The 22,807-nt window shown below is 42.1% G+C and overlaps 1 protein-coding gene across 3 annotated transcripts in view; it reads right to left on the bottom strand.

Annotated features, from left to right (window-relative positions):
• TSHZ2 (teashirt zinc finger homeobox 2) overlaps positions 1–22,807 on the bottom strand; it is a 414,422-nt gene that overhangs the window by 60,050 nt on the left and 331,565 nt on the right. Inside the window, exon 3 of one of the 3 annotated variants that reach the window (XM_073236425.1) lies at positions 7,469–21,969. The exons of the other annotated variants lie outside the window; for them this stretch is intronic. The gene's annotated coding sequence lies outside the window, so the exon portion shown is untranslated. Of the gene's footprint in view, positions 1–7,468; positions 21,970–22,807 lie in introns of those variants that run through there. 3 annotated transcript variants of the gene reach the window in all.

Below are 22,807 nucleotides of genomic sequence, written 5' to 3' on the forward strand. Positions count from 1 at the left end.
GTCAGGGCTAGATGAAATGAGAGAATGTGTTTTTTTTTGAGTTCAAAGACCAGGTCATGTTCCAAAATTCTGGTTCTCTCATTTTCTTAGCGTAATGATGACATGCATAAAGATTTTGAATATTAAAAGACCGCTTTTTCCTCAAAGGCTCATCCCATGCCCTGTTTAATTGTACTTTTTTGACTCACGGCTATGGTTAGTAATCGGATGTGTAAAGAATGCATTTGTTCAACAGAAGGGATTAGCTAAACTAGACCAAAGTTACTCTTATAGGAGTGTAGAGTGCCGCATGGAACCCCAGAGCCCCAGACCTTCAGCTAGACAAATTGAAGACTCAAACCTAAATATGAGGCTAGTTTGGCAACTCTGCAACTAGTGACGTGCTTCAGTATTAAAAATACTAGTGCATCATCTAATTCAACAGCTCTCAGAGATGGGAACGTTTCTGTGGGAATAGCCACATTGATTCTTCTTAGAGTACATGAAGTTCTGACCACAAACACACCCACCCACCCATCCCCTCACACACACACAGGGGAGCATCTGAGAATATGAAAACGTACTGTGCATAGATGCTTCTTAGAGAGTTTCCCTCTCTTTATTGTCTCTTGGTGGACATTTATCCTAGTTTAATTCAAATTATTTAAAAGGAGAATGGATTCCAGAGCACCTGTATTTGGTACTAATCTAATAAGGAAAGAGAGACTCAGGGAACTGGCACTTGGGGAAAGTGGATGTTAGGATTAGGGTTGATATTTGCAGTCCTGCAGACAAAGAACAGTGTAGTGGGTAGAAGAACAGAAATCAGATTCTGAGTTTAGTTTGGCATGGTCACCAGGGTTCACCCTTCTGACTGACTCATTTCCTCTTCTCCATTTAGGGCAGAAGGACCTTCTTGATGCTTAACTAAGCTTGGCAACTCATTTCTGCCCCAGGGCCTTTGCACATGATAACTCCATCTTCTGAAATGTATTTCTCCTGCTTGCTTCCATTCATTCAGGTCACAGCTCAAATATCACCTCTCTGGCAGCCTTCTTTGATCACCTCATGCAAACCCACACTCTCTCCCTGATCATCTATGCTCTAGTTTCTTCTTCTACTTTTATTTTCTTCATATAAATGATCTATATGGTCTCAGGTATATATTTATTCATAGCCTGTTTCTCCCTTCTGGAAAGCAGGCTCCCTGAAGGTGGGCCAGGGATCTGCCTTGCTCCCAGACTGTCAGGCACACAGAAGTAATGATGCACATATCACACAAATGACTAGGAACGTGTCCTCATGCCCCATTCACCAGCTGCATATTCCTGGGCTGGTTACTTAATTTATAGACACTTCAGTAGCCTCGCTGGTAAGATGGGAATACAAGTTTTAAGAATTAAATGATCAAATGCATGAAACCTTCTTAGGATAGTGGCTGGCATGTGATAAGTGCTCAGTATGTGTCAGCTTAAAAATGAGGGATTTTCTTTAGAAAATTAAGACAAAATAGGCTGGGGCTGAATTCTTGAGTGTGTGCCGGGAGGTAGCTGAGGTGGATGGGGGGGGTGTCTGGAGAGCGTCCTGCTCAGGTTTGCTCTGCGCTAACGTCATATAGTGCATCTGCATATCCGAGAGGGAATGAGATAAACTCCTTAGCACATGTGGAGTTCTTCCCTTCTCTTCCCTCAGTGACCCACTGAGAGTTTAAATAAGGTCAGGGCAGGCTTTGCCTTGAGGGGAAGTAGCCGGGAGAGAGGCAGTAAAGTACAATTAAGAAAGTGGACCCAGGTTTGGCTTAGAATCTCAGGTTCCACTGTCACTGGCTTTGTGACCTTGGGTGAGTACCTTCACCTTGTGGGCCTCAGTTTTCTCATCTGTGAAAAGGGGCTAAAAAGCATATTTCTCCCTCTAGAACTGTGCTGAAGATTAAATGAGGTAATGTCAGCCAGGATCACACCCAGAGAAAGTTTCAACATGTGTTGTCCATTGTGACTTTAAGGTGTATTGTGTCTCCGTGTCAGAACAGCAGCAGGAATTCAACAAAAACACTTGGTTTCAGAGGCTTATTTATAATTAATTGAGCCTGAAAGGCTGTAGACCTGAAAAAGCCCTAAATCAATGATAAAGGTAAAAAGAAAATGAATGGCATCTGCCATGTGTTGAGAGACCTGTGGTGTGTGGCCAGCCTGTGCTCGGCACTCCATGGGCATCTTCTCGTTGCAAATCAAGTGGCCACCCAAAGAGGGAGACCTCCCCCATGGTTTGACTTGAGCTTTTGCTAAAACTTGATTTAAGAAACTCAACGACCATACAGTCTTTGGCTATCAACCAAAATACAGCCTTACATTCTGAGACCTTTGGCCGGCCAGGCCAAGCTGGCCAAACACTCGAAGCCTCCAGCCTTTGGCAGCAGCCACTTGGCAGGTCTGCTTGCCAGGGCTCCTCAGAACAGGTGTGGGAGGAGCTGAAGGGCTTTTGTGCATCAGCAGAATGTGACAAGGTGCGGGGCTGTGCTGAGAACCCGCACCTCCCATCAGGGCACAGCAGCTTAGTTCCATCTTGGAGCGTCTGTTGCACCCCGTTTTCTGGGATGGATGTTTTCTGAGGCTCCCGTCCACCAAACTCTCCTGTAAGCTTCTGTTTCAGAAACCTCCTTGGAGGAGAACTGTGGCCGCCTCTCTGCCTATCCTCTCACCCCGCATGAGCGGACCCGCTCCTCACCTGCTATCGCAAAGACAAGAAGGGCCATTCATAATTTAAGTCAGCCCTTTCTTTCCTACACCCCACCAACAAGAGTGGAGTGCTGGAGGAAAAATGGAACTCTTCCTCCCAGGGTACACTGCAGATCAAGCAGAATCTCATTAAGGCTCACTTCAAAGATTCGTCCTTTATTTCCATACAAACAAGTTTAAATTAGCGTGTGTGAATCTGCGGTTAGCAGGGACTCTGTTCCATTATGCATGACTCCTTACTGCTTGTATCATGAATAATGGCCAGCACTCCATTAGCGATTTCCACTAATATGCTCAACTTTGGGAGTGGTCACGTTATTAGGTTAAAGTTCTGTCGTTTGCTTATTTGCCCTATTTCTTACTCAAGCTATAATGCTTGTGTTCATCAAAATAGGTATTGCCATCATGTAAGTAAGCACAGCATAACATATGCTGTGGCTGTAATTTCTTTACTGTTATTATTTAATATTTATTGAGCATTTACTGTGTGCAAAAGATAGTGCAAAGGATGTTATCTTTGCATGCATAACATTATTTAATCTTCATCAGGGCCCCATGTGACAGGTATGACCTCTCCTTTTATTGGTGAAAAAACTGGTAATTAGGGAGGTGTCCACCCACAGATTAAATCTGTAATAGTTGGTGGTGCTGAATCAAATCAATCTGTCTGACTTTAAGTACTCTAATTTTAAAATATTTTTTACTGTGCTATTACTTTCTGAAGAGCTTCCCTAGATAAAGTGTCATTCGGGAGGTAGATATTTTGATGCCCAGTGCGGATGAGAAAACTAATACCCGGAGGATGAGTGGTTCCTGGGAGGGAGAGACCCTTAGCCAAGCCCTGGTTAAGCCTCCACTTGATCTTGGGTAATCAGGCTTCCTGGGTAGGATGGGTGGTTGCCCTGTAACTTTTGTAATTTTTAGGGCTTGGGGTAGGGTTTTCTCCGTATTCTTCCTGGTCACTCTCTCTGGAGGCTGCTTAGAAAGACATTTCATTTACTGATTTTGTGACCTTGGGCAAATGACCTAACTTGAGCTGCTTCAGTTACCTGTCTGTACTGTGAGGATACACACCTGCCTTTTTTAGGGTCATTGTCAAGAATAAACTAGGTAGAACAGACGAGGTACGAGCTGGCACATAGGAAACAGTGCATACATGTGAGCTCATCTTTTTGCCATATTCCTTTGAAGCTTCTTAATGCCTTTCAGCTTGGGTCTTTCCAACCCAAAGTCATCTAGCATATGATTGGAACATTTCCTTTTTTTAAAGCCCCCTCTTAACACCGCAGAGCTTGACCAATGAAGTCATAATTTATTTCAGTGTTCCTTCCTATTCCCACACCTCAGGGCAGTGATTAGCCAATGGCATGTCCACTTGGCCATGCTCATAAATTAATGAATGATGTTGAAATGGTTTGAAGCAAATGGTTGCAAGTACTGTCTCACAGCCCAATCTCAGATGATTGAAAAACAGTTGGAAGGGAAGTTTGAATTGGCCACAGCTTTTATTTTTAACCTCTTGAGTTAGCTGATGTCAAATCCAGCCCCATTGTCAAGACAGGAAATGCTGGGGTCCTCTGGAAAATGTCTTAATAATTTCTGCATTATTTATTCAAGATCTTTGGCTAGCTCAACTGGGAATGATTTTTCCATTTGGAAACGTGTCACAGAGTGCCCCAGACAGGAAATACACTGAAGGGGCCTGAATTTAGGGACTGATCCAGGCTCTTTCCTTTTACTGGTGCTGCCATCAGGACCTGCTTCTCCTATATCTACTCATCACTTAATTCCACAGGTCCAGATTCTATCAATTCTTCAAGATTCCTTTAGAAGTCCCATTTTTCTTATTCCAGAAACCACTTCTTCAATATAATATATTTATACTAAACTTCACCCTTTTGAAATGCTTTTGCTGATATCATTTTGTTAATCTGCTTGAATGTTCTCTATTTACATTCTTTCTATCATTTCACCTTCTGTGTGATATGACTAAACTCTCCCTCCCTGCAGTGGCACTCAACGCTTTTGTACCTTCCCTGCATGCTAACGAGAAGTTTGCTCCACTAACATAGCTCTTAGCCTTGTTGCCCACATCTGGGAAATGGGAGAGAGGATTATTAAAAGGGGCTAGTGCTGCCTCGATTCATTTACAGTTGAAGAGCAGAGAGGTTACGTATGGAAAGGCAACAGGGAGGTTAAGTGGGGAGGGACAAAGAGGAACAGAGTCAGGGGAGGCTGGGTCTGGAAGGGGTTGGGGAGCCCTTTTTTGGTGAGTTGTTAGGGACAGCTGGTATTTCATGGGGAGTGGAGCTTTGGGGGAAGTGGTTGCGTGAAAAGAATTGAAAAGTAATTTTTAATGAATGGGTGCCCGCCTTTTGGCATTTTGGAAGATGCTGAGTACAACACCCATGCCTAAACTGGCCTACCCTTAATGAGCTGATGTCTGCATGAGAATGTATGTATGTATCTCTCTGCTCCTCAACACACACATACTCCAGGAAACTTCCTGAATGCAGAAGTTGGGTTTCATTTTTCTTCCTGTGACCTGTGAAGCCTTGCTGCTGATTGGTTCTTCTTTAGTAGAAAATGCTGGTCTGTTGTGTTTTGGAGACACAGGCTTCGTGATGGGTCCAAGCTCTTGAATGCCTGTAGATCATCTGTTTGGCATTTCCTGGCCAGTCCTTTGTGACAGACCCAGAGTCTACAACGGACAGGCACACTGGGCTCAGAAGCTGAGTCTTTACATCTCAGCTTTTCCTTGAATAACCACGCAGCCCGGGCAAGTTACTTAACCTCCATGTCCTTTTTCAAACACCTTTTGTTTTCTCTAAACCATTAAAAAAAAGCAATATGGTTCACTTCCTAAACCAATGAAATCATAGAATATAAGGATTGGAAGAGATCTGAACAACTTAGCTGGTCCTGAGACAGCAAATAATTTTTGCTAGCTGTAAACTAATTGTTGGTATCACCCATTCAGAGCTGTCATTTTCAACTGGGATGGTTTTTCTGTCCCACCAGGGGACTGTTGGCAATGACTGGAGATACTTTTGGCTGTCAACAGGATAGGGTTGGGGCATGCTATTGGCATCTAGATGGTAGACACCAGGGGTTAAGCATCCTACTATATGCACAGAGCAGCCTTCCACAACAAAGAGGTATCAACCCAAAATGTCAACAGCACCAATTTGTTCTGAAAGATTTAAAATCTGTGTCTTCCTTGAAACTCAATGGGAAAGAATGTCATGATTGATTAGTGATGTCTGCCTTGGATACAGGAGGTCGAGTTAGGGAGCGCATGTGTTTGTCATCACTATACTAGGCCCCAAACCTGTTTCTCAGATGAGGAGATTAGAGCCTAGGTAGCTTTCAAGGCACACAGTAAGCAAGCAGGAAAGCTCAGGATACAATCAATTGCTCTTTGACCTAAATCACAATCCTCAGGAGCAGAAACTGCATCTATCTAGTTCATTAGCACGTCTCCACCATGTAGAGCAATGTCTGCCCATGGCAGGCACTCAACAGATATTTGTTGAATTAATTAATTGAGTTTTTGGCAAGAATAGCTATAACTCTACCAACTCATAGCCTATTTCCTTAATTTATTTAAACCTATTTTCAGTGTAATTGTACATGTAAAAATAATAAAACTAATAAGAGTATGAAAATGCTTGAACAATTATCATTTTCTTTGAGAGGGCTGCTTGCTCCCTGCCTCTTCTTACTCTAAGCATCAACCAGGAATAACTATTTATGGAGTTCTAGGTTCTATTCTGAGAACCTTACCCACAGAATACCTTCTGTATACATCTATCTGAAGGATAGGACACCATGTTTACCCTTAAACTTCAAAGGCCATGTTGCTTGTACAGGGAACATCAACTCCATAAAATACAGGACAATCTGTGAGGCAGGGCCAGGAACTGGCATAAAAAAGGTCCTGGATGTTTAGCGAACTGATTTTTTTTCCTGCTGATTTTCTGACTGATCAGGAGAAGAATAGTCACTCAGCATCTCAGTTTTACACTTTATAAATGAGCAAATGACTCCTAACTTTCCCTACTTCCCTTGAATGGATGAGGTGCAAATTATGGAAGTAGCTGGCGTGTTTTAAATATCTAATATACTTTTTAAGCTTTTCAATTTAAAATAATTATAGACTCACAGTTAGTTGCGAAAATAGTAGAGTCTCATGTACTCTTACCCCAAACTCTCCCAATGGTGACATCAGTTTTTTCTAGCTTTTGATTTGGAAAGTTTTATAATTATGTGTGTGTGTGGTGTGTATGTGTATGCATGTGTGCATGTGTGTAGGTAGCTCTTTGCAGTTTAATCCCTTGTATAGATTTGTGTAACCATCACTTCAGTCAAGATATAAAACTGCTTAGAACAAAGAATAATGATATCGACAGCTGCCATTTCTTGGGTACTTACTATGCTACAAGCTCTTTGCTGGGCATTTTATATATATCACATTATTTCATCTTCACAACAATCTGGAAAGTCAGATGCTTGTATCTGTTTTACAAAGAAGTAAACTGAGGCTCAGAGTGCTATGTAACTTTGCAAAGATCACCTGTCTGGACAGTGAAATAGCAATGCTAAACCTGTTAGATGTCAACACTTGCTTTCTTCTATTTATTTATTGATTTATTTTTGGGTTCAGAATGACAAATAATTATTTGACAGTTTATTTCAAACCACATGTATCTCCTGGGAGAGCTATACTCAGCTTCACATATCTTAGTAGGAGATTCTTTTTTTAAAAAAATTTTTTATTAAGGTATTATTGATATATACTCTTACGAAGGTTTCACATGAAAAAACAATGTGGTCACTTGTTTTCTTTTAATAACTCCATGCTGGGATTAATTTTAAGAAAAAATCACCCCATAATCTCTCCATTTAGAGATAACCATACTTAATAATTTGGTATATTTCCTTCTAGTTTTTTTCTATAAACATGCAGATTTAAACTTAATTGGGATCAACCTGTATGCATAATTTCTGTCTCACTTTTTCTTGACCTAACATCACATCTTATACATCATTAAGTCTCTTCAGAATCACTTTATAGACTATCCAGTATGCCTTTGTTCCACAACGGAATGTGATTTTTCTGATGCCCTATTGTTAGTCAATAAATTGCTTCCAAATATTCATTATTATAAGTATTATCATAGTGAACATCTTTGGACAAAAACTTGTATGTGAAAATCCAAAGATTCTTAGGACTAGATTCTGTGGTATGAAATTATTGAGTCAAAACAAGAATAGTTTTATGATTCTTAACAATATTGCTTAAATACACAGAAGGCAATGTCTTTAAAATGGTACTAATTACACTCAGTCAGAGGTTGGTGAATTAAAACCTCTGGGACAAACCTGGCCCTGCTGCCTGATTTATAAATAAAGTTTTATTGGTACACAGCATATTTATTGGAAACAAATATGCTCAGTGGTTTACATATTGTCTAAGGTGGCTTTCACGCTATGTCAGAGCTGAGTAGTTGCAAAAAAAACCATATGGCTGGCAAACAGAAAATAGATACTCTTTAGCCCTTTATAGAAAAAGTTTGCTGGCCTCTGCTTTAGATGAAAGGTATGAATAAGAGATGATGATGGTATATTTGGTCAGAACAATTTTACCAAGCTATGCCTCATATCGTGGGCACATGTGAGAGAGGAGGTCTGTTCTAAAATGTTCACTGGAGCCCATGGGTACAAGTGCCCAGATTTCTTGCTCTCTTGTGCCAGAAGAGAGGCACACAGTTGGTGTTTATTAAGTGTCTGTGGTTTGCTGTGCTAATAGTTGTTGCTGCTGAGCATGGGTCTGACAGTGAACATGGTGACATCCCCATCCTTCCTTCTCCTGGCTTTGCCTGGCTCTTGGAATTTGTCCTGGGTGGATAACTTCCTTTTCACACCACTGTGTGAAAAGCAGCTCTATTATTTAAATTCTCCAAGATCAAGGATGTAAAATGAAGGCTGCCCCTGGCCCCACAAGACAGCCAAATAAATCTCACAGCTTCCAAATGTGACTGTGTCACCCTGGGATTAATACCAAGTAATCCAGTGCCAACATCAAGACAGTGAAAATAAGCATTTACTCTCCCGGAAAATCATTTTATACCGATTACAAGTTGTAGTCTGTCACTAGGATGTGAATTGAAAATGTGCGCATTTGCAAGGTTAATATTTCTCTCTAAAGTCACTCTCTCCCCTGCCTACTTACCCCTCCAAACTCAGCAGAAAGTAAACAGAAATTCCAAAACAAAAAATTCCAATAAATAAATTCCAAATAAATATTTGTCTTGAGATAGTCTCATTCCAAGATACAGAGTCTAAGCCAGCTTTTCATTTACCTCCGAGACACCAGGACAATATGAAAGCAAGTGGTTTGGTCTAGTAGCAAATGGTGCAGAGCAGCTTCTTACAACCTCAGTCCCGGGATATTTCAGGCCAGTAATTCTCTGTCCTGGGGGTCTGTCCAGTGCAACGCTGGCTATTTAGTAGCATCCCTGATCTCTACTTACCGATGCCAGTAGCATCTTTCTCAGTTGTGACAACCAAAATATCTCTAGACATTGCCAACTGTCCCTGGCAGCCAACTCACCTCCAGTTGAAAACTACAGGTCTAGAGATCTTGAAACAAGCAGGGAGCCAATGCAATAATGTCCAAACAGCAGAGCGTGGCCATCTGCCTGCCTTTCTAGCTTCTTCTCTATCACTGCTTTACCTCCAGCCTTTCAACTCCCAGCTTGCATGCTACATCACCACTTGGCATTTACTTGGCCTGGCTACTCTGCCTGGAGTTCTCTCTACTTTATCCATTATGGAAAGTCACCTCCTCAATGAAGTCCTCCATGATTACCCCTCCTCCAGGCTTGACGTGGACTTAGGCACAGGTTTCTCTGAGCTCTCAGGGCCCTTTCAACATTCTGTAGAGACATGTTCTACAGCATGTTGTTATGCTCAATTACCTTCAATCCCCCTTAAATACAGTATAAATGATTTTGTAGAATCAACATTGTTTGGTCATTTTTATTCTGGGTAATGTGTAAGAAATGCTGAGTGACACTGAAGGAAGGAATACTGGGGAACTCTATATGTGGATGACTGGTCCTTCAAATATTAATGACTTTACAAAATCTCCGATAATAAATGGGGAAAAAGTGGAGGCATTCTACTATGTTCCCCTTGCCTGCAAGGTTTAGTTCATTTTGCTTGAATATTGGACCTCCATAAACTCAATATCAGTGAATAATTTGCCATTAGAAGAATTAACCTCGGTAACATGTCTAAGTACCTAAATAAAGTGCCTGGCACATAGTAGGTGCACAATGAGGCTCTCTGAGTTTATATCTATATTGACACTGTTCTTTAAAGTTACAGAGAAGAGCTTGGACACTTGTTTCCTGTATTTCTTAACTGGCATTTTCTCTCATGGCCACAGTTGTCAGGCTCTTGACCTCTACATGCCTGTGTCAAACACTTTTTGTTTGTGTGTTTGCTGTGCATTTCCCACTGGACTAGGAGTTATTTGAGGACAGGGGCCCTGACTCATTTATTTTTGAGTCACAAAAAAAAAAGGCTGCCACAGAGTGAATGCCCAGTAATTTGCATGACAAATGAAGGCATAAAAAGAGTGAGTTTGAATTAGAAACATCTCAAGAATACCCTTCTTGCAATTTAAAAACCCTTTCCCTACTAAATAGAACCATTGTAAGATGCTATATCTTATGGGATTTGTGTATTCTATCAGAAGTATATAACACAATTTTCAACATAAAGAAAGTTCTCCACAAATATTTGTGTTATTATTATTGAGTCTTTAAAATGTTTTAAAACTAGTGGCAAGATGGCAACAGTGGAACTGCGCAAGGGATTAATCAAAAGGGAGTTTTCTCCATCGGTTTGGTAGATATGGGTAAACCTGACCATGTTCTTCATTATTTTTTAACGGATCCTTAGCTTTTCACCACCATTCTTGCCAAATCCATCAGCATGTGGTTGAGTAGAAATAATGAGGTTTCCAAGTCAAAAGCGGAGCCCAAGAGTTAGGCTGATTTCTTCCCAAAAGGAGAATGGAAAACAAGGGCGGTCTGGACATCCCCTGACGCTGACTTGATTTATCCCCCCTGGCTTTTGCCTGTAGTGTAAAATGACCATGGCATTTTCCATGACTGCTGTTCTGCCCTGTCTAAACAGGCACCTGAGTCTGTGCTTTAATGATGCCCTCGGAAGGAAGTCCACAGGCAGAAACCACCTCCGAGGAGTATCTCCATACAAGATCAAGGGTAACTAGGACAGACATGAACACGATCCTGAAGCCAGGACCAACCACATGGTCAACTGGGACCACTGGCTGGAGCACACTTCCTGTGGTTTCTTCTAGAAAGGCACTGCTTTTCCGACAACTGTTTTCTGCACTGCATGCTGTGGATGTGTGGGGCATTTATAACAGAAAGTGAGATTCCATGGAGCTCCATATGCTCGGAATTTGCATTGGGACTTTAATGAAAATTCAAGCAAAAGTGATTGTTCCCCACTTCTAAAGCTCCTCTATGTACAGGAGAGTGTGTGAAGTCAGAAGCCAAGGAGAAGGAAGTGACAGCCATCTTTGCAGACCTCTGAAATCCGGATGACATCAGAAAGGGTTATTTAATTCCAAGGTACACCAATGGGCTATTCACACAAGAGGGAGGAAAAAAAGAATTTATATCCCTTTCATATATAAAAGGAAACAGATGTGATTTTCTTTACAAAAGAGCATTTCATTAAAAAAAAAAAAAGGCGAGGCAAGGCGAGGCAGAGTTAACATCCCATTATTCTCCATCTCAGGAAAAGCAAATCCTGTTTGCCTGTCATTATAGAAGGTAGCAAAATCCTTTCATCCGGTGATTAGTTGTAAACATTCCGCCGCCTTCTGGGAGCCGGCCTCTGTTTCCCATCTTACACCGAAGCCATTTTCTTAGACTAATGTTTTATACACACAGCTCAGATACAATGCAAACTCCCGGTACCCCAAAGGCAACGGGGCATTCGTTTATACTAAATCAGAAGTGTCACCCTTGGCAACCTGCAGCAGGGAAACATTTATTCAGTCTTGCATTCCTGGCACTTAGAATTATTTCTTTCATGCCTGATAGCCAAATTACAATATGGCAGGTTTCCCTGGAGCCATAGGATCATTAGTGCCAGCTCACAACATACTTTCAACTGATATGGCATTTCATGTACAGCTGCCAATCAAAAAATGGGATATGCAAATGCGGATGGGAGCCTTGGTGTACAATCCCTGCACCGTGAGCTCCTCACAGATTTCCTTAATGACTAGCAGTCATTCCGCCGAGCGGAAGAAGGGGAAAAAGAACACAGAGGAAAATTCCCCCAGGAAGCGGGTTGCAAGAGCCCGAAGTTTTTACATTTGATTTCCATATTTATTCTCTTTCTTCCCCCTCTGTGTGTTTCTAAACAGTGGGCCTAAAAATACTTGAGGAAGGCTTGTTACATAAATACAGAGCCTTGTCACTGCCACTGAGACTCTCAGGCCGTGTGAAGACACCAGCGGTGGGCCCCATCTAACTAGGTGACTGTGGGCTCAGCCTCCTCCCGTGTGGAAAGGCAGGCTTGCCCAGGGGCTGGCGGGCGCCGCGAGTGGAGCATCCTCTCAAAGAGGAAGGCAAGTCTGATTTGGGGACCCCAAGTCCTCGCTGTGGGCTGTCACAGGTCCAGGCCACTCTTCCTGCTTCCCTCAGTAAATTCTAACCTCCAGAGCTTTCTTTTGGGCATCTCAAAACTTCCAAGCTCCTTCTCGCCTTCGGCAGGGACTGGGCTGTGTTGCTCTTAGTCATCCCAGCACCCAGCCCTGCGCCCGAGGAGGAAATAAACCAGATTGATTGAATGAATGAGTGAAGCTCCCCCGTGGACCAGTTATCGCCTAACTGAGTAGAACTCAGTTTGGAGACCCTGGATTAAAAAAAAAAAAAAAAAAACAACCCCGCAAGGTCTACCAGTGACCTTAAAAACATCTCTGTAGTGACGGGAGATAAGAAACATATTAAGGACGGATTGTAAGAAAGGCTTGTCCTGCCCCGAATGGACAATGGGGTCTCCATTTCCGCACCGCTGCTGACTACAGAGCTTCACACTTCATGGCTGTCCTCTGCTTTTCTACCCCGGGATGACTGGGAACTGTCCTTAGGAGTATATCCCTATTATACATTTGCCTTTTTCTTTTTGTGGGGGTGGAAAAATCTCCTTAGCAGGTTTGTGTGTGATACTACATTCTGAGTGTTCTTTCTTATTGTTTAAGGAGCTGAAATATAGGACATTCCAAAGCAATAAAAATCCCTCTTAGGAAAGGGTTAGCTCCTTTCTGCTTCCTGTGTCCACAATATTCCAATTACACATGGAAGACTTTTCTCGTATGATTCGATCTGGATTGATTCCTTTATTTTTTTAACGTGGGACAATATAATGTCCCTTAACTGCAGTTTTAGATGTATCTTCTGTTTTATGTCTAAAAAGATTGATTTGAGCATGTTAAGTAATGCACATACCACATGGCCCACCACTGCTTTATCTGTTTTCCAGTCAGGGAGTATTTTCATTTACAACCGGCTGGAACAGGCATCAGTCATTTTATAAAAATGAACACGGAGAGGTCAAGCCTCTCGCTGACATCACACAGCTAGGAAGTGGTAAGGTTGGAACTAGGTGTCAGAATGGTAGATGGTGGATCCTGCACCTGTCACAGGTATGCCTCTGGCAGGATTTGGGGAGTGTCACAAAAGTAAGGCCATCAAGCAGGAAGATATGGACTGCACAATGCCCTGTCTGCCCCAAAATAAAATTGTTAAAAATGCTGCCCTCTAGTCTTAATTGGATTTAAATGAATAGGTCTGCACGTGGCTGGAAGAGAATGGCTTCTTTCACGAGGCAGTTTGGGGGCTGCAGTTTCATCCCCCTCCTTTCTAGGGTCTCCAGTGCCCGTCAGACCTCTCGCCTGCAGTAATGCATGTCTTCCTTTCTTCCCCTTTAGCTTCCCCCTGCTGTTTGTCTGTGAGCAAGGGCCAGCTCTCGGCTCCCAACTGTGTGCTCCCTACATAAATTTCCCTATGTTTCTGGAAGAAATCCCTCCATCTCACAGCCCCTCAGGGAATCTGGTCGGCTTTCACACCTCCCCTCGGCCAAGGTCATGGGGGCCCTCCCAGGGGCACCATTCTGAGGGGTTCAAGTTCCCAAAATAACAAAAGGGTGGAATGCAGAGTCTCAGGTGGAATTTCTATACCATCCTGAGGAGTGTTTCGGGAATGCTTCAGATGGCAAAAGGCAGGTCTGCATAGAAGGCTTTTTGGTTACCTCCTGAAATTTTATTAAGGGAATAGCGAATCATTTATCATGGTAAACTTCCAGAATTGAAATAACTGGGCAGCTTAAATAAACAAGGTACTTAGAAGGAAGTGGAAATAGTGCATACTTTTTTGTAAGTAACAGTCAAATAGTGTAAAATAAAAGTCAAAGACTATCCGTTGCCAGAGAACTTCAAGGGTACATCCCGAGCTCTGGGCTGTATTCAGGCTGATTATGGACTACAAATACAAATGATGCCTAATATTTGTGTAGTTTTTTTGGTAGAGAAAGCATTTTCATAGATAGATAGTGTCTCAAACGCCCTGTCAAGTAGGAATTAGTATCCCATTTTATAGATAAGGAAAAGGAGGCTAACAGAGGAGCAGGGACTGGCCCGAAGTCATAGAATGAGGGAGAACCTGTCTTGAACTCATGTCTTGGTCCTTTACCTCATGTCACATGGTCTCTCTGGTCCTGAGAGTTTCAGGTTTGGGGGTCGCATATACAGTTACTATAGTTACTATGAATCTTATGTGACTCTGTGGTCCTAGTCTCTGCAGGGCCAAACGATAGAAGCCAGACAGGAAATTACAGGCTCAAGGGAGCCACAGAGTGCCTGGGAAAGGCCACCAGGATGCGAGATGAGCAATTTGAATGTCATTATCCTGAAACTTGTATTTCTTGTCTCCTCTGACCTCCGCATACAGCTGTTCTGTGCTCCCTCAGGTCCCCTGAGCTCAGTCACACCTCTGCACCATGTGCTGTGCTAGCTTATGTGTTGGGACATTTTGACGACTCATTGATTTCTTTTCCCCCTTCTTCAATTCTTTTAACCCCCATGGCTGTTCTCCACTGCAATGGGGGGATCATCACAGAGGAACCCAAAAACCTGCTCTAAATAACAGATTTCATAAAACTCTTTCTGCGTCAGTCTTTATCCTCACTCATCCCCAACCCTGGCCCAGAGTTGGTAAGAAATGTGAGGATTTGCTGAGGGAAAGGAGCCCCGGACAACGGGAGGGAAAGAGGCCAAGATGGGTTTCTGAGGAGGGATTATGAAGTTTGAAACCATCCCTTCCCACCCTGTGGGGTTAGATATGGGTACGGAATGAAAGAATTCCTCCAGGTAACCTTGAGGAATGGGGTCCGCCTGGGTGTCAGCCAGCTCTGTCTTGATTTTCATGGTCTTGGAGCAGTTTTTGGAAAATGCCAACATTTCCCTTGTGTCCAAGAAAGGTACAGAATTCAGCTGAGAAGAAAGAGCTGGTTGACGTATTTTGTATTCTTAAGGTATATGAAAGTGCTGTCCCTTTGGGGAAATGGTTGCCCAGCGGAAGCCAGCTGCTAGAGGGAGGCCTGGGGTGAAGAGAAAGTGAAAAGACCTAGAAAATGATGTTTCTCAGCCAGGAAATCAAGGGTTGATAGAGAGGACTTTGCATGGTACTGGCAGCCTCAGAGATTCTGCCACTCACCTTTTGGATAACCAAGGGTCTACTATGTACTGATTCTCTCTGAAGAAGAATCGGGAGGAATGAGCATGATTTACGGACCTACTTCATGGCTGGTGTCTATACACATTGTTGCATTCTCTGATTGAATCATCAGTGGGGGTTGGGATCATCCTCATTTTACAGATGCTACAACCGAGGCTTCGTGGATACATGAGTCACACAAAATCAAACAGCTACTAAATGCTGGATTGTGGATGAGAACCACTGACACAAGATTCTGCAGAGGATGGGCTTGAAATGTAATCTGAATCGATGAGACCAGCATGATGTCCATCACTATTGTATCTCCTTTATTATCCATGTTACCTAGTTCTTTGGGATAAAGAGGATTTCCTAATACAACCATGACTACTACTACTAATGATAGTGATTATTATTAAAAGTAGAGATGTACACAACTACCACTCTTTTGAAATGCCACATAAATAATCCCTCCGTATGGAGAGCATACTTAATGCCAGATCCTTCATTGAGAACAGTGCTTTGTGACTCTTAGTCCTCTGGGGCACAACAAATGACAATAAAAACCATCATGAACTTCACCATGTCTGAGAACTATCCCTATGTTCAATTATTTCCTCAATAATCTTTTCAGAAAAATTAACATCCTTTCTAAACCTTCACCTCATTCTAAGCAACAATTCATAATATCATAGATGCATTAGGTTGATTTTTAGTTGTACAAAATAATACATAATTACTAAAGAAAATATTTTTTTCCCCTACAGATTACTTAAAGTTACCTCTATTGCAGAGAGAACTGGGAGACCCATATTTTTGGAAACACTGGTGTAGAAGGATTTACCATAGTTTTAGAAAAGCCATTTACACACACACACACACACACACACACACACACACACACACACACACACTTTATCAAGCTTCAAGTTGGGCTTCCCTCAAAGTTGGTGACATCGAGGTTGCTGAATTCCTTTCACTGGGTAAACAGGTACAGATTATGTTGTCTATTTTGGGAATCGGTTTCTCAAAACTAGTTTTCGGCAGGCCAAAACCTTTTGCTACACGTTCCTTTTCCAAGTCCTTTCTCCGTGGTTTGCTGCATCTGGGACACCTCAGCGATTTTTCTGCTTTCGCTTATGATCTTACATGAGGGAAATCTATGGCAAGATCATAAAGCCTCTGGAAGAAAGAGGATTTTAATCACAAATGTCTTTAATAATTATTACCCAGCAAGCCCCTTGGAAGAAAGCCATTTTTTTCCATAGACTCTGGGGTTGTTTTGACTTTGCTCCCCATGGGGTCAAAGGTGTCCCTTAGAAACTTTCCCATTTGATTTAATTGCTATTTAATTCCTAAAACATTGCTTCAATTAGACATCCTGATTTATAGTACCATTGGGCTTCTCTTGGCAGAGACATCCCAAGGGACTGTCCACTTCTAATTGACTGATTTTTAAACAAGCTCATCTCTTCCGCTCTGCGAACTTTTGACTGTGCTCAGGAGCGTTTGAAACACTATATCCTTGAGTTCATTTCCCTGACTCAGAATTAACCTAAGAATTCGAATGACAACTTAATTAATTTACTCCCTCAGTCTCTGTTTATTAAGGGCCTTTTATGTAGCATGCACTGTGCTAGGTGAGAGAGATAAAAAAATCAAAACAAAAAAATAAACACAAAAATCACAAGGTGGCTATCTTCACCAAGCCGTTAGTCCAGGGTTTAGCCAGGGTGGGACAGGAAACACTGAACTGAATCCAATGTTTCCTAAGAAAGAATAATTTCTTTACTGTCTTCACAATCTTTTCCATATTCTTGATCATCCCTACTATTGCTTTTCTTTAGTGGTTTTATTTATGTCCACTCACTTTTCAAAAATGGAAATACCTTCTTTAGCTTGTCCTCAGCAGAATCTGGGAAGTAATAGGTTCCACATGGCAGTTATATTTTAAAAATACTTATTAAAATAAATTTTATACTAAATAAATGGACAATTCAAATAAAAAGCATTCATTGAACATACAACCTTAAATCTTCTCATTTATTACCTGAATAGTATGCTTCTTATTTTGGAAAACACTGATTTAATTCTCAAATACATTAATTAAACTCCTGTCATGAGAAAAGGGCTAAATAGAGGTTTAACTTTGTTGGGAGTATTCGGAGTCTATACTTAAGCAGGGAGAAAACCTGTTGGTCCTGAAAAGTGCAAATTCATTATGAATTCGAGGAATTTTTTTTTCTGGCTTCCAGCTTAAAGTGCGGGAGATTCTGAATGAAGTTTTCCTTGGCTAATATTTCATCTTTGCTGTCTGCATTAGATCCTATTATTTTATCTTTTAAATGGAATCACCTAAGGAAATCTGGAGTTTTTCTCATATTAGGACATTTTGTCTTCACATTTCCCTTAGTACAAATGGAGAGTATATATAATGGAGGCAGTCATCTAATCTAAAAGTGGACAAACTATGGCCCATGGGATTTGCCCAGTAGTTGTTTTTGTGAATAAAGTTTTATTGAAACACAGCCACACCTACTCATCTATGTACTGTCTATGGCTTTAAGGGCAGTGTGTAGTAGTTGCAGTAGAGACAGTCAGGCCTGAAAAGCCTGAAATATTTACTGTCTAGCCCTTCACTGAACAAGTTTGGGGATCTCTGTTCATTGATAGATTCTGGACCAACAAGGAGGAGCCAGGGAACAGTCTTGCCTCCAGCTCCTGAGAGGCCTCTGTTTGCTTGGGAACTTTTAGGGAGGATGCAGGACTTTCCAGCAATCCGAGTCTGCAAGGTGGAGGGAAAGTTATTACATGAGGCACTGAAAGCAAATAAAATCTTTAGACTGGGGTGAAGGCCCCATTCACAGGCGCGCTCCTCTGTCTCATCATGCCGATGTTTTGTGGATGTGGAGAGAGTGAGGTAATGCTCTTGAAAGGGATTTAAAAATGTGGCACTACAAGAACAAGGTCTTGACTTACACAGTCATAGTCAAAATACACACTTTTGAGCTAGGCTTGACATCTCGCCTGTTTCTATGGGGACAAGGATAGCCTATTGTCAGCAAAGATCACTATGATTCTGTGAGACATACTGACCCATAGCCTGCCTGGAAGAATGAAGATGGTCACAAATTCTTTGCTATATGACTCCTGTTGAGAGAAGTCTGCTTCCACTCTTTTTGAATGTGACCTAGGCCTATGATTCACTGTGACTGATAGCATGCATTAGAGGTGAGTTCCAAGCTAGGTCATAAGAAACTTTGCAATTAATTTATGGGGGTGTCTTAGAATGCCTGCTCTGGGGAAAGTCAGGACCATATGAGAAGGCTGATCCCCATAACACAGCTCTTTGTTGTGAGCAAGCGAAACTAGCCATGTGGGGAGGCAGAGAGAGAGAGGAGATGCCCAGCTGGCACCTAGCTGCTCCGACCACCCCAGCTGAGATGCCAGATGTGGGTGGAGAAACCCATCTTAGATGTGGAACCTAGGAAAGCCTTAGCGCTACTGTTATCTGACTGCCACTGCATGAGGGACCCAGGGTGAGAACCACCAGCCGGGACAGGTCAACAACTGGAACTGTGAGAACTAAGTTTTGGGGAGGTTTGCTGTGCAGCTGTAGATAACTAGAAGAGCATATCCTTGTTACCTTGAAGTCCTAAGAAGTCAGAGAAGAGGGCAGGGTCTGCTCACAGTAACTGGCAGGAATTCTCACACACAATCCCTGCTTGTCGCTCCAGGGCAGTCTGACAACACTTTTCCTACCACTTAGGGTTAAGACAACCTATTTGTCTTGGTTCTCAGGACTTCCCTGGTTCTACCACTGAAAGTCCCATCCTGGGAAACTCTTCAGTCTGGAGCAAACCAGAACAGCTGGTTCCCCCTACTTGACTACCTGCTGCTTAGCTATAGTGATTTTTTTTTCTCTTCTTCAAACACATCAAGTTCCTTCAAGCCTAAGAGCCTTAGTACATGTTGGTATCTTTTCTTCGTGTAGCTAACTTCTCCCCAGACTTCATTTTCTCAGAGGGGTCTCCTCTAACTCTTAAGACTAGGTAATATAGACTCTTGCTAACATAGTCTCTTACCACACTTTGTACTTCTGAGTAGCACCAAACTCAGCTGCCAAGTATTCATGCAGTTATCTGACGATCACCTTCACCCCTACGAAAGGGTGACACTCAAGCCCATGAGGACTGTGTTCATTCTTGTGGCTGTTATCATATCATTATTTGGCATAGGAAGCACCCAATAAATGAAAGAGTAAATGGACAACTGAGGGTAAACTGGCCAAGCTGGTTAGTACTCGGAACCACAGTTGATGTCTCAGATTGAGGGAAAAGGAGTAAAGGTTCAGAACTTCTCAAATCCTTTTGCTAATAAGGGATGATCTGACTTGACTCAGGCCCCACAGCCAGGGCAGAAAACATGATTTCAGTGCACAACGGTGTTTTCCTGATAGTTCTTACAAAGGCAAATGGCCACCTACGGTTGGCTAAGACCCTCCCACCTGATGGTCTTGATGGCATGGGAAGGGAACAACCCATAGGTGTCCTGAGACTGGAAAAGAGCAGTTCTGTGGCTCCACTGTAGGGCTCCCAGCAATTGCCTGCCTATGTGCTACGTCTCACTCTCTTCGTTAGTAGGTTAGAAAGAGACAGAACTGCTGTGATGACTAATGGGAGGTTATGGAAAGATTTATTGGACAATTATCAATGTTTTCCCTCACTCTGCTTTCCTTTAGTAAGTCATTATTTCATTTGGGGAATAAGTACCACTCATATCACCCCTTGGATTCTGTCATTTCATGTCCCTGCTTTATGCCGGTTTGTCGCCTTGATTTGTTGAAGTATACAGACTGTGGATCGGAAGATTCCTCACTAACCGAATTTGAGTTTTATTTTCCTGTCATTTTCCTATGCGTCCCGATAAGAGTTGATATAATTCTGAGTTTCTCAAACTGCAATCATTTATGGGCCATCTTCATAATTTGTGCCATAGTCTAGAACCTATTTTATTATTATTCTCTTAATATGCTTAAAAATGGCCTAGCTTTTTTTTAAGTTAGTCTCATCCCTAGGTTATTATACATGTAATCTTGGGTTTGATGGGCTGGTGTGGTGTGTGTGTGTGCATGTACATGTGTGCACCTAATTTTCAGGGAGATAAATGCCTGAAAATTGTAATTAAAAAATATTCCTATGTCAGCCACAATTTTATGAAGCATGACTTGGAATAAAGCTATATTAAAAAAGTAGGGTTTTTTCCTATTGAAAATAATCTTGCTAATATATGCAGTACAGTTATCACACTTTGGCAACCAGTGATGTAATCCAACGCAATCTATTTCTCTTAATAAGAAGCCAACTGGGACTTGCTACTGTCAAGGTAACCTAGGGGCCTAGCCAGGCTCCACCTGAACCCCACCCAGATCCTGGTTCCGGGAGATGGGTGCTATTGACTTATAGCTCTGACTTATAAAAACCTCACTCACAGAATCTTAGACACCTCCTGGATTCACTGCTTTCCCTCAGATTCCATCAACCAAACTCTCAGCAAATCCTGTTGACTCAAACTTAAAATATGTTCTGCATTCCACTGTTTCTCATGACTTCCATCCTCCTTGAAGCCATTATCATCTTTCTTTGGGTTGACCACCCTGTCCCCTTAACTGGCTTTCCCATTTCCATGGGGCTGAAGACACAAGAAGAAAGCCATTTCTAGTCAGTTATTATGTACTGGATGCAAATAAACTCTCATTAAGGAAATAAGAAGAAAGGCAATTTAAATATTTAAAACACTTGGAACACAAATGATGGAATAAAAAGACCAAAATGATTGGATGGCCTCATAATAACATCTCAGGTCAAAATCAGAGAGCTCCTTTTAAAATTCCACTGAACATATTTTCTTCATAATTTGTCATCCCTCTTGGACATAGCATACAGGGTGATTTTAAATTGATATGATATAAGCATAAATACCAAACCAGTCAAAGAAGTCAGCAAATGTTCAGAATTATAGAAAACCATAGAAATGGGCTCTAATTGCATCATTATCTAATCTCCTTACTTTTGAATACCATTGCTAAGAATCGACTCTCTCATCTCATGTCATTTTCTTTTCTTGTGAACTTTTCCATTTTCTCACAAGAACAAGACATCCATATTTTAGGGTTTGCTGTATTTTGTCGTGCAAAGCAGTAAAAAGACTCATCAGAAATGTGATGGAAAGGAAACTCATAAAAAAACTGTAGTTAGAAAAGGCCATAAAGGAATGAGATTGGAAAGGCACAGAAAACTATTCTTAAAGTTCTTTATTCACTGGGACAAAGAAAGGGAAAAAGTGGTTTGGTTTTCCTCTCCTGAACGCTCTGCATCATGATTCCTGCAGGCAGTTTTTCGGAGGGGTCCACTGGAGCTTGAAGTCTAGAAGTGAGGAGATAGCAGGCTTAGAAAATGTCAGAGGAAATAAAATCTTTTCCCTCTGACATGTTTTACCGCTAATGACATTATCAAGGTGAAGCCAGACTTTAAATTGGCGTGGATGTTTGGAAGTTGACACAGGCTTTGTAAGGAAGTAGCTGGGTGGAAAGAACAGCAATGATTCTCAAGGAAAGACAGAAAAGTTAATCACAGAGTCAGGCAGATGGAAGGGACCTGTTGGTAACAGAATCTACACTGGGTTGAACAGAATTGCCCCCCAAATTCATGCCCATGAGATTAGGGTGGGACTAAACATGTGCTAAATCCCACTGTTTCTCATGGCTTCCATCCTACTTGATGTCATCATCATCTCTCTTTGGGTTGACTGCCCTGTCCTCTGACCTAGTTTCCCCCATTTCCACTGGACTGAGGACACAAGAAGATGAGAGCAGGTGGCTGGTGTCCCTATAAGAAGAGGAAAGGACACAGACACAGAGCCTAGGAGGCAGAGATGGGGCGATGCAGCTACAAGCTGAGGAACCCCGATGGTTAGGAGCCCCAGAGAGTTAGGAAGAGTCAAGGACAGAACTTTCCCTAGAGCCTCCTAAGGTTGTGTGTTGTCTTTTGACACCTGGATGGCACACTTCCAGCCTCCGGAACTGTGACAGACTAAATCCTGTTGTTTCATAGCGCCCAGTGTGTGGTACTCTGCACAGTGGCCCTCAGAAACCCCAACACTGCTTTGAAGAGCGCGGTACGCCTAATCTGACACCGTTCGGAGGGCGAGGGCAAGCCGTTTCGGAAACCCATACCAACTTGCTCCCATTTCCCATTCCTTCCT

The sequence above is a fragment of the Manis javanica genome, chromosome 5 (assembly GCF_040802235.1).
Source record: "Manis javanica isolate MJ-LG chromosome 5, MJ_LKY, whole genome shotgun sequence".
NCBI classification, from domain to species: domain Eukaryota; kingdom Metazoa; phylum Chordata; class Mammalia; order Pholidota; family Manidae; genus Manis; species Manis javanica.